Consider the following 13285-nt stretch of genomic DNA (forward strand, 5'->3'; position numbering starts at 1 on the left):
TTATCACACACACCTCAGTCAGAGCACTAATCTCCAGGATAAAGAACTCAAAAAACATGAAAAGAACCAAAAAACCCAATCAATAAATGGGCTAAGGAACTGAACAGACACTTCTCAGAAGAAGATAAACAGCCAATCAACAAAACATATGAAAAAGTGTTCAATATCTCTAGTAATTAGAGAAATGTAAATCAAAACTAATCAAACATTGCTGGTGGCACTGCAAATTGGTGCAACCACTATCAAAAGCAGCATGGAGATTCCTTAGAAAACTTGAAATGGAACCACCATTTGACCCAACTATCCCACTCCTTGGTTTATAACCAAAGGACCCAAAAACAGCATACTGCAGAGATGCAGCCACATTAATGTTTATAGCACCACAATTCACAATAGCTAAATTGTGGAGCCAATCTAGATGTTCTTCAACATATGGATAGATAAAAAAAAAAACCTGTGGTATATATGCAAAATGGATTATTACTCAGCATTAAAAGAGAATAAGATCATGGCATTTGCAGGTAAATGGATGAAGTTGGCTAAGTGAAGTAAGCCAACTCCCCCAAACCAAAGGCCAAATGTTTTCTCTGAAAAGTGGATGCTGGTCCATAGTGGGGGTGGGGTGGGGAGCATGGGAGGAATGGAGGAACTGTGGATAGGGTAAAGGGGAGGGAGGGCAAGGGAGGGGGCAAAGGGGTAGGAAAGATAGTAGATTGAGATGGACATCATTGAATGGATATAGACATGAATGATGTGACTCTACTTTGTGTACAACCAGAGAAATGAAAAGCTGTGCTCCATTTGTGTACTATGAATCAAAATGCATTCTGCTGTCATGTGTAACAAATTAGAATAAATAAATAAATAAACAAACAAACTAATTAAAAACCCCCACAATTTTGTGTTTAGAGACAACTATTCCTTTGTTGATCCTAACTATTCTTCCATTTACTGTATACTATCTCAGAGTTTAAATGTAATGTGCTATGCCAGTGAAAGTTCACTTACATTGTCTGACTTATAAGGACATTTATAATACAGAATTAAGTGGGCAGTAGTCTTCTAGAAATCAATTTAAACTGTTTTATAGTTGTGCATTACTATGCTGTGTTTGTTACACAAAAGCTGGACATACTTATAAACCATCCCATCCCCAAGCTGAACAATTCTGTGACCCAATAAGCAATACATGGAATTTGAAGATATTGAAAAACATTTTATCTTTATGAATGGTGCATTTTCCCTTTCACTGAAGATGATACTACCAGCCTGCCACAAACTACTGTGTGAATTGGAGTTATATTCAGTCAATAAGCTTGTATAGAGACTACCTATTGAAGAGCAGGCACTGAGGAATCAAAAGTGTGAAGAGAGAAAACAGCAACATGGCTAAGAGTAAGGACTTTAGACAATACATCGATTTAGGGTGGGGTTCAAGCTTTGCATTAGACCAGTTGTGAGGCCTTATTTATAAAACTGGGATGATGTATAGTACTGTAACACCAACTTTACTGGTGGCTGTGAAGATTAAATAAGATGTACAGATCTTCTGTGCCAGGCATTCTGCTAAATAAATAATAGATATTAGAACAAATTAGCATCTGCATGGAGTTAATCATTGTCAAAGGCAATCTACAAGGTGAAAAGGGATTTAACAGGAGGTAGACAGCATACCGGAAGCACAGAGAGGGGAACCATTCATTCCAGTGGGGACTAAGAGAAATCAATGAGGAAAACTTCAGAAAAAGAAGGCACATTCTAGTTGGACCTTATGGGACTTGAGCCCAAAGAAAGAAATGGCTTAATTCAAAACAGAGGCATGAGTCTGATAGGGTGTTAGGGAGCTCTGAGCAGTATAATACTGTTAGCATGTGAAAGGAAATGGCGGTATATAGCAGGGTAGAAAAAAGTAGGATGATATCTGGTTATAAAAACCTTGAATGCTATGCTAAAGAGTTTTCGACTTTTGATTATAATTAGAAACCACCGTAGGTTTTAAAAGTAGTGAGTAACATCATAATATCTGACTTTCAGACTAACAATCCTGATGGCTGTGTGGAGTCTGAACTTATGAAAAGAAATGATTTAGGAAGCAAAGACGATATGCTGAAGCAGAGTGGTGGCAAAAGGAATAGGAAATGTTTCAGATGTAGAGTCAACTGTAACTGGTAACTCACAAGATGTTAGGGGTAAGGGAAATGGAAATACTAGAGAGTTTTGTCAAGTAATTGGCAGAAAGTTATACCATTGCTAACTCTATAGCACATTCTAAACATCTACTAACCAAAGTAATCAATGTACAAACAGTTCTTGCCATTCAGTTTATATCTTAAAAATCTAAGTATTTGACTTCTTTGTCTTTGGTTTCTTGCATCCTTGCTGACCTTTGTCTCTGTGCAACTTTGCCCCTTTTCTTTTCTTTGGTTACTGGTAGTGTTGAAGATCTTATATTAGGTAGAAACAATCCTTCCTTCAAACTCTTCACATCTGTATACTGTAATTGAGTAAGAGGAATGGGGTCTTGAAACATGTTTTTAAACACAAGATTTATGATAAAAAAAATCCAGAGTAATATATATTTGATAATCCAGCAAATAACACAAATATCAATTTAACTTATTAGAGGATACTATCTCCCAAAGCATATCATTTAGATGACAAACAAGTGATCAAAATTTTGTGCTCAATACAGTTTTCCCTCCTGAATCAAAGGCACAACAGTTTTATATCAATTTTTACACTTATAATTCAGTTTTAAAGCAAATAACCACAAAACTAGCATATAAGGTAAAAAAATCAACAGAAACCAGGAGGGCAACTATGACAAAAAAATTAAAATACATGATGATCAATAAAAGTCTGTCCATATAAAATAAGATTTATGAAACTTGTAATAGACTATAAAAAAAGCAAGGTAGAAGAGTCATACTGAAAATAAAGTTGCATTATATATTATATTCTTTTCTAATTTAGAGGGCTGCTCACCATTTTCTTTTTCCCCCAAATAAAATTACTAACTATTCATAATTCAATCAGCCAAATGAGATGTGCCACAGGACACAAAAACAACACATAACAACATATAGAGAACAAATCTGCACTGCAATTTGGGATAGAAATATTTACTGAGACAGTTTTTGGTGATATAGTACTCAATCATTCTAAATCACACATCATACTAAACACAGTTTCCTGATTGGTATCATAGGATCTTTGTACATTGCTTGAGTTATAATCAGGTTCATATTAAAACAAATTTCACTAATGCCAAACACTAAAATTCTTTAGTACATGAAACAACTGTGTGCTTTGTTCTATCTCTTGTCCCAATTATATGTGACTGTTCTTTCTTCCTCTTACCAAAATGACAAATAATTAAAATATTTCCAGAAATATTTTAATACTTTGAACTAAAATATAATGTATACAGGAAGACATTAATTCTTTGAGGCAGAAATCCACACCAAAATAAAAATTCTAAACTCTGTAATCATGCAATTGGATTATGAAGAGAACTTTTTATGATTTGATGCTTTGAAAAAGTAGTACCTACCATTTATGCCCTTACTTCTGGTTTTGCTGTCAACTTAGGCCTATAATAATCTGTGTACGGACCTCACTTAAGATGATGTCACTTAGATGATGAAGACAGGTACTGTTGAGGTGTGGAACACAAATCCTCAAAGTTATTCCTTTATTCCTCCTCTTTTAAACCTGAATTGGCTCCAAGCAGAGGATCTTGTCTTCAGTCCTTCCAGTTTAGCCCATTAAATCCCAGGTTTTCAATTCCACAAATATTTCAATAAGATTGACAGAAGTACATTAAAATAGGTTGAAAATAATCAAGTTAATAAATAAACTGAATAAAACGCGGAAGTAACATGTTTCTGAATACTAAAACAAAGTAGTAAAGGTCTAGTATGTCACAGGTTTATTGATATTTTAATCAGAATTGTAGTTTTTTTTTTTACTTTAAATAATTTTTTTTCTGAGCTCACATTGAGGCCTTTTTATATTGGCCAAGGGAAAATTAGAAATAACATAAAATACAGAAAAATAAAGCAATATGTATTTATAGTAAAGCTATAGTAATTAAAACATGTAGCAATGATATAGAAGAAACAGATGATCTCTAACAAATACACAGAGCACCCATTGTGCAGTGGGTAGCAAGTCAGTTGCTGGGGAGCAATGAACCAAGCAGATTGAGTCTTTACTATCTAGTAGCTTATAGATAATGAAAAGAAAGAAAAGAAAAAGCTCAGAAACAGACAAGTACCCCCAAGCATTCATGATGATATATGAAGTTATTGGAAACTCTTGGTGAAAATATGAAATTAACAAAGATTTCTTCAATAATATTTTAATAACTTGGGAAAAAGCAGAGCCCTATTTCAAGCTAAACACAAAAATAAATGCCAGGCTCTGTTGTTTGGTGTGTGTTTGTGTGTGTGAGAGAATTATGTATATTCCTTTGGGTAAAGGAATTTGTTTACTAAAGATAGAAACAAAATTTTTACATAGTTTATTAATATGTATAATGTACAATTTACATATAACAATTAACAAAAGGAAAATTATTACACAACAAGAAATACTTGCCAATAAACAAAACCAAAGAAATTTAGCCCAATATTTAAAAAAGCAGATTTTGGGGTCAACAAAAATTAACTGGGAAAGATTTTAAGACAAAAAGGGACATTTCACAAGAGTTTTGTGGGACAGACTTGACCATAGGTACAAATAAAAAGTATGACCTAAAATAACAGAGGGGCTGGCTTATAAAGTTTCTGCTTAGATTCCCACTTCAGTCTGCCAATGTGAATAAGCAACACCAGCAAGCAGGAAGTGCTCAGACCTAACTGGTTAAATCTGAATGCAAGTCACAATTCACTGGTCAGGTATGAGAGACAAAATAGGTCTTGCCAGAGGTTATTTATCTTGATAGTTTAAACAGGAACATACTAGGGAAGAATCAAAAAGTTCCATGTGTGGTTCATCCAGGAACAGAGAATGTGTGTGATCCAGTTAATGGCTATAACCCATTTTGAATTTGGGTCTAGTTAGCTGCTTAGAAAAACGCCAAGTTTCCATGAAAGATCCTAAGTTCACATTTCCCCCATTTGATCCAAACTCATTAGCAGAAAGTGCTGATGATCTATTGAGACAGTTATGTTCCATCACAGCATCAGAATGGTTGGCTATCTGCTCTGGGTTCAACCAGTCCTACATTGGGATCCTGGTAACTAGGTGGTGATCAGCTGAACAGCTGAAGCCATTTGTTCATTAAGGGCACCTAGACACCTGTTAAATCTGAATCAAAGTATCTTTGGTTAAGTTGGTTCTGGTTTCTGGCTAGAGTATATCCAGAGTTTTGAAGGGGCTAATCTGATTCTGGTGGGGGTTTCTTGAAGATATCTGTTAAAAGAGGCTACGGTGATCTTAAAGAGAAGTCAAAAGTTCAGGTTTTAACATGACAATATTTAAAACTGTAGGGCAAAATGCAAGAGGGAACCATTATCAGAAGGTAGCCAGCTGAAAATATCTTAACCAGGTATGAGGAGCCTTTGAGAGACCCTTTAGGAATTTGGCCAATTTTAAGATTTTTGGAAGTTTCCAACTCAACCTAGCTCTAAGTATTTGTCCACATACAACATTATGTCTTTGCAACAGCACAGGCACCTCCCTGCGCAGCAAGGATGTAACCTAACACAATGCAGCTATTCAGGACTATGTAACCAAGGGAATCCAAAGATCTTTGTTGAGCTCTAGAGGCCTGAACAGTGGGATAAATGATTCTATTAACAGTGCAGGAAAGGTTTCTGACCATATATTCATTCTAAGAGGTGTCAACTCCTAGCCAGTATCCTACTATTCTTCCAAATATAGCTTAACAGCCAGGATCAGCCCTCTGGTAAATCATATCCTTAGGAACGCCCACAGCTGTCATTTCATAATCGGAGGGGTTGTCATCAGGATAATCACTGATAACAGAAAGAATCCCCTTCTCTCTACTGTGTGATTTGGGTTGGGATAATTGTCTAATTGTAATATGATAAAAGTCAAGGCTGAATATCCAAAGAGGTAGGCAGTCAAGGTCCAAGAGCTGTTCTGGTAGCCACAGATGAAAATAAACAGGGATATAAAGGATCCTTGAAATGTTTGGAGGTTAAGAGAATTTTTAGTGGGAAAGGCTGTCCTGTCGGTAAGAGGAAGAGACCAAGGCAGAGCAAAATGATTCATTCCCCATTGATGGAAAGCAGCAGGTTTCCCACTTGAAGTATCCATGTTGCAAGGTTCATGTTGTTGACAAAAAGGTGTTCAGGCTTCATGAGAAGCACTTTTGCAGATTTGATCAAGAGACAAAGTTAAGAGAGGCAGGAAAACAATTGTGCCGTTTTCAGAGGGTGAGGTAAGTGTATATTTTTGGGGAGCCTACAATGTGGGGGTAGGGGTGGGCAGTAATTTAGAAGCAGGGCACAGGTCTTGTTAAGTAGATTTGTACCCAAAAGGTGGGTTATGGATATCAAGGCTGTAGGTGGGGTATGGTGGTAAACCCAACATTTTGTTAGGTTTCCAGTGATGGCCCAAATCTGGAAGTAAAAGATGATTTTTATCCCCTTTTTCTCTTTTGTCTGTAGAGAGCAAAAGGAATGGCTAGGATAGACAGGACAACATTAGGAATCATTATTAGATTTAAATGGGAGTCTAGTGAATGGGGAAGATGAAAGGATCAAGGAGGTACTGAAGGTTGTTAGGGAATTTTTCTAAGAGTTGGTCAAATTGGCCTAGGTAATGATGATCTTCTGAGACAAGTTTTAGTAAGACAGTAATTAAAAGAACTAGGTTGGGGGGCAGTAGTGAATTGATACGTAAAGACATACTGGTGTTCAGAGATAACAGAAAAAGATAATGAAAAAAATAGCAATAAGGGAGAGAAGGGCAAAGAAAATCCCCAAGATTTCAATTGATTGCTGGTTCATTTTGAGTTACAATGGACTGGTCCCAATTCTTGGGTGAAGCTATCTACTTCTGTCATGTTTCTTGTCATTTGAGAGCTTATGACAGATTATGGTGCAAGTGGATGCTATTACTAAGGCTAGCGTACACAAAAGCATTTACATATCAAAGTAAAGTTGCACCACATTGGAAGGAGACAACAGTTAAGTCAGTCTTAAGAATTTGAGAGAAGTAGGTGGGGCTTTCAGAATATCCTTGGGGAAGGAATGTCTAGGTATATAATCGGCCCTTTCAGGTAAAGATAAAGAGGTACTGGATATCAGGGCATCCTGAATAAAACAATGTAGAAGCCAATAGCTTTAAAGTATTTGCTCTTAGGGGGAACATTGCACAATGATGTATGAAGGCTGGGGACTACTGAGGATTGAGAACCAATGTTAATGGTTCTGAAATCCCACACAACTCTCCATCCTTTTCCATTAAGTTTATGAACAGGTAGGTGGGAGTACCGCAAGGACTGGTATAGGAAACAAGTTTCTTATGTATAAAGCCATATATGAAGGGCTGGATGCCAGCCAAGGGATTTAGGGTATACTGCTTGATAGTGAGTAGAGGCTTCTGACACACCTGGATTTTACCTGGAGGTACTGAATGGATATGACTAATATCTGTGTTGGAAGATAACTAGAGGCTCTTGGGTAATTTCTGGAAGACAAGAGGGGGAGGGCTGGTAGGGTAGAATGTTATACCTCAGTAGGTACTGTAAGGTCAGGGCTTTTAGGTGGGGTTAATTCTAGTATCATTTTCCCTCTTTTGGAACAAAGAGACATGGGTTTGATATACTCCCAGAAAATCTATCCCGAAAAGGTTTTATGTGGGCTGATGGGATGAGTAGGCAGCAGTGATTTCCTGAGATAGTGACTGGTAACAGACAGATGTGAAAAGTGGTAACATGATATTAAAGGAACGATCCTATAAACTGGGCCCATGGTGCTGACCCCCCATATGCTTTCTTTTAAAAAGTGACTTACCTGTGGCCCTGTCCTAGTTTAAGTCAACAGGATGTTTTACACTCCTAAGCAAACCTGTTGTCTGCAGGAGCAACACAGGCCCAAACACTCCTTCCTGCCCATAAGAACTCAAGTTACCCTGAAATGGGGGGGGTGGGGACACTTTTGTGATCTTTATGCAGACCAGATTCCAGAACTTGGGGATATAGACCAATTAAAAGCAAAGTTCCTAACTATAAAATCTTTAAGAACAAGTTCCAGTTAGAACTGGGCAGAACATGCCAAGATGACTCAGTTGCCTGGGATCTTCAGCATGTCATTGTAATAGTAAAATCTCCCCTCTATGGGTAAGACTACATGCAGTAGGGGCTTGAAAGTCTCATGCGTTCCTGATACCAGTCAGACGTCAAGAGGTGGACCTGGGTGGGACTCTCTGGAAACTTCCCTAGGATTCCCAATAAAATAGAAGGGCAGAGCGAGTGTGGCCGGTGCATGCCTGTAATCCCAGCGGATGGGGAGGCTGAGCCAGGAAGATCGTGAGTTCAAAATCAGACTTAGAACAATGCCTCTCAGAGGTTTGGTATTTTATTGGTTATATTGCATGCAAATAGAAAGTTTTAGAATTCAAAAAAACCCCTTTTCGACCAGCAAAGTTTTAGACCATCCTGGGTTATATGGGTCCAGAAACTTAACCAATCATACTTTTCCAAACCATAAGTTTTAGTTATGAAAGAAGCTGGAAAGTCAGGTGATAACTGATTAGCCTTGTGCAATTTGACAATTATGGGAGTCTCCATAATTGTAACCTTTATAGACTGAGTCCTGATACCTAAATGAAGGCGTGCCCTCCTACTTGGAATAGTCTCTAAGACCTCTACCTGGAACATGGGAGGTCTGGATTTCAAGAGGACTCATCCGATATGCCAAGGGGCCACCAGAAAGATAACAGAACTTGGGGCTCTTGAAGAAACCGAGGTGTTGGTCCAGAACAGTGCTAAGAATAACTGGAAGGTCCCTTTGGATCCAACTTCTGACACCAAAGAATGTCAACAAAAATTCACCAGGAATGACTTTAAGACAAAAAAGGGAGGCTTTCTTTCAACAAACAGTTTGCAAATTTTGGGAAAAAGTGCCTTTAGTTCAAACCCAAAGTGTGACCTGGAGGAACAAAGAAAGGGGCTGGCTTATATAAAGTTCTCGACCAAGTTCCCACTCCAGTCCACCATGTCAACAAGGAATGTCAGCATGAAATGCTCAGTCCTGAATGGTTGTTATTTAAATTTGACTGCAGGTCACAGCTCATTGGTCAGGTCTGGGCAAAATAGGACTTTCCAGAGGCCATTTACCTTGACAGTTTAAATAGGAACATACCCAAGGAAGGATCCAAAAGTTCAGTTTTTGGTTCTTCCAGGAACAGAGTATGTGTGTGACCCCCAATTAGCAAATGGCTATCAGATTCCACTCTGAATTTACATCCAGTTAGCCACTTATAATCCTTCTTCGATAGTCAGCTTTTCTTAAAGTTCTCACTAGTTTGGATCAGGCTCTGAAAAACTGATATATTTATATTCTGCCACAGAATAATAAACTGGCACAACTTTTTGAAGGTTAATCTGGTAATATGTATTAAGACTTAAAATTTGCAAATTCTACCCAGTAATTCTATTTCCAGGTTTGGGAATGGAATTTTGTGGACAGTGGTTTGCACTGTCCTTTCTTGTGTGTGTGTGTGTGTGTACACAGTGCTGGGCATTGCACATGCTAGGCAGGTCACTGAGCTACATTCCCAGACTCAGAACAGTACTTCCCAAACTTTCATACACATCATCATCACTCTGAGAGCTCAAGAAATCACAGATGGGTGGGGGCAGGGCATGTTTGCTTTCAGATAATTCTGATCTAACAGGCCTAGGTTAGGGCTTGAGAATCTGCATTTTAACAAAATCTCTAGTGAAGCTGCAGGACCTGGAACCTGGTCCACTTTGAGGACCACTGCAATTGGATGATGACAGTCCTACAGACACTTGTTTCTGATCATGTGCATTTGCCATGGACCTCTTTTTGCATCTAGAAAATTACCTTTACATTGTCTAAGACTTACTTTTTATAGCAAGCTTTTCCAGATTAATTTTATTTGACAGCATTCAGTTCTCATTTCTGTGACTGCTCACCAGCTCTGAGTCTGGTTTTGTTACTTTTATTTATTGTCCACCTGACTATAATATCAGCACTAGAACTAGCCTAATAAAAATACTAAACTAACATTTCAAACAAGATAGAAGTATAAATATTTTTGACACACATACAAACTACAGATAAACAGTCAAGGGCCAGAGTGAAGGCTACATCATTACCAGGCACATACGTGCCTTCTATCTTATTATTCAGCTGTGTGTGACTTTCATTTCCAAGGTTAGTTTATGGTTCAACATGGATGCTGTAGGGCCAGCCATTATAACCTTCCTTTCAGTTACCATGCCTGCATCCTTGTTGGCAAGAATAGAGACATAAGGCACCCCTCTTCCTTGAAAAACACTTGCCCAGAATCTGCAGTTATCTAAAGATAAAAAGTTTAAATAACAAAATAACACTTCCTGTAAGTTGCATGCACTATTCTCTACTTAACATCTAATTAGCTACACATAGTCACGCGGCCCAAACCTAAGGTAAGCTGGGAAACAGTCTTTATTTTGATAACTGTCTACTTACCTAAAATTCAGAAAATCAATGAAGGGTAAAGTGGATATTTGGAGACAACCAGAAGTTTCTGCCACTGTTCTCTAAGCCTACTGTGTACAGAGCAACCAGTTACCTTTTTAAAATATAAATCAGATTACCTCATAGCCTTTCATAAAATCTTGCAAAACATCCCCATTAAATTTAGAATAAATCCCTTCTCCTAACTCTGGCTTGTGAGGTCCTATGTGATCTGGTACCCAACTATCTCTCTGATCTCCCTAGTTCTATCTATGGCTATACAGGCCTGCTCATTACTTCAATACACCAAGTTAACTCCTGCTTTACGGACTAAAATATGCCTTCAGTCTAGAATCAGTCTCTCTGCATGACTGACTGCTTCGTTTCATTCCGTTCTCGTGAGGCTTCCCTGATTTCTAAATAAGCTCTACATTTTTTCCATCTTGCTTTATTTTCATTATTACTAATACCACTTGGTGTTTTAGGGATTTGTTATTGTCATCTTTTCTTTTAGAAAGAGAGGTCTTGTCTATCTCAATTCACTGATGCGTCTCTAGTGCCTAGAAGACTGCATGACCCACACAACACACTGTATAAATTAGATGAATATATGAAGCAACTAAGAACGATCCTGATTACACATAGTACGTACAGAGCCCTGTGCCAAGTGATGAACACACATATCAGTTTAACAGTAGCCACATATATGACTCAGTGTTTTTGTGTGAGCATAAATCAGGGGATGAGAAAAGAATTGAGATTTTTTTTCTCCCTTTCTTATTTTTCTCAGGCTGGCTCCATTTACCTTTGTTAGTAATTAAACACGCCTCTAAGCCTTCCTGTTGTAAGCATTTAAGTGGTAAACATAGGTTTATTAAATCTAACACAAGATGCCAGACTGCAACAACCACATAACTGGTCTCCCTGCTCATTAGTATTTTCTATAATGAAAGCAGAAATGGAGTGCAATTAGAGTTCACATACTACTTGACACAGCAGTAATTTGTTTTTGATAAACTACAAAGAACAAAAAAGCACCCCAATATAATCAGACTCAATTTTACTTTGTTAAGAAAAAAGATGGATAGTGAGCCTTAAGATTACTCCCGCCTACATATGCTAATCACCTTGCCAATCACTTTTCTAGGAGTAGCTGTAGCAGAAGTGCTTTTTATATTTTCTACAGAATTTGACAAACTTTTTGTTAGTAAAAATGCTCTGAGATGGCAGTTTTGTATGCTCTACTTTGATTAAAGGAGTCCCTTTCAACATCCACAGCACTGTCATCAAGTTTTATCATTATCAGGTCATGTCTGAAAGAGGACTTGATATCTTCTTTGTGCTGTAGTTTCCAATATGTTACTCTATGCAAATTTAAATGAATACATTTTAATGTCATTGATTAGAAAACAACTAAACTTTCAGATTAGCATACTGCACTCTGTAATTTTGTGTACAATACAACAAATATGTTGAAAAGTCACCCAGAGGTTAGAGGTGATAGAAGAGAGCAAGGCCTCCCACCAATCATAGCAACCTTGCTCTTACCTGTTCTTGTTTTGAAGTACTTTCTTATAAAAATGACTTTGAAGGAGTTCTGTTATTAAGGGAAGTTTGGAAACCCCTAAAGTAGATCACCTCTCAGGATCCTCTTTTCCAACTGAAAGAACATAATAATAGGGAACTCAAAAGTGATGCAGGGACATAGATTTTTTTTTTAACATCAATAATTATTATGCGGAAGCATAAACAGAAAAATATAGGAGACTGTGCTGAATGGGTAGTACCAAAAGTAGAACTTAGATTGTTGTTTTAAAATTGTAGATATGGACTTCATCATTTGTAGTCTATTATTTTTCTTTCTTATTCCAAAAAAGGACTGAAAGTATTTTTGATTTGAGCTTTCTTTGTAACATAAACATATTTTCCTAAAAGGAGAATTTGGTCTCAAAATGTAAACTACCTTCTAGTTGAAGATTTATTATAATAAAACCACTTCTTAATAAGACCTTTCAATTGACAATGTTAAAAAACAGTTTTTCCAACCCCTTAGGAGAAAAGCCAAGAAGTTATTTTTTTAAAAGTTACTAAAAAAAAAAAAAAATGTTTACTATTCAAGGATTAGTTTTTCAGTACAATTATTTTTTCATAGTTAGTTCATGTTCTTTGATGAGGCCCAAGACTGAAGAATAGGAGTTCATGTAGACCTAGACAGAGTTTTAAAAGGTGTTACCAAGGGATATTTATGCTTTGTTACACTATAGATTTAACCACAGTTTATATACTTTAAATATCACTGAGTCTAACAGAATTCTTCTGCAGCAAATGTGCAGCATTAATAAGAACAACAACAAAAAAATGGGTTTATAATCCCCATTTAAGGTTTTCATAAAACTAAAGACAGAATGTTAACTCAAATTTTTTAAGACCCACAGTGGTAATGAACAGCTAAAAGTATATTATTTATTTTCAATAATACTGTACATGGAAGGGTTAAAACAAACCTAGTAAAGTTATCCTTTTGTACTCACTGCTGAAAGTAAAACAAAAAGAATAAATGGAGTCTTAAAAAACTAAAATTCTACTTAAAAACTCGTACGCTCATTATGGTTGTTTTA

The sequence above is a fragment of the Marmota flaviventris genome, chromosome 18, assembly GCF_047511675.1.
Source record: "Marmota flaviventris isolate mMarFla1 chromosome 18, mMarFla1.hap1, whole genome shotgun sequence".
Taxonomy (NCBI): Eukaryota; Metazoa; Chordata; class Mammalia; order Rodentia; family Sciuridae; genus Marmota; species Marmota flaviventris.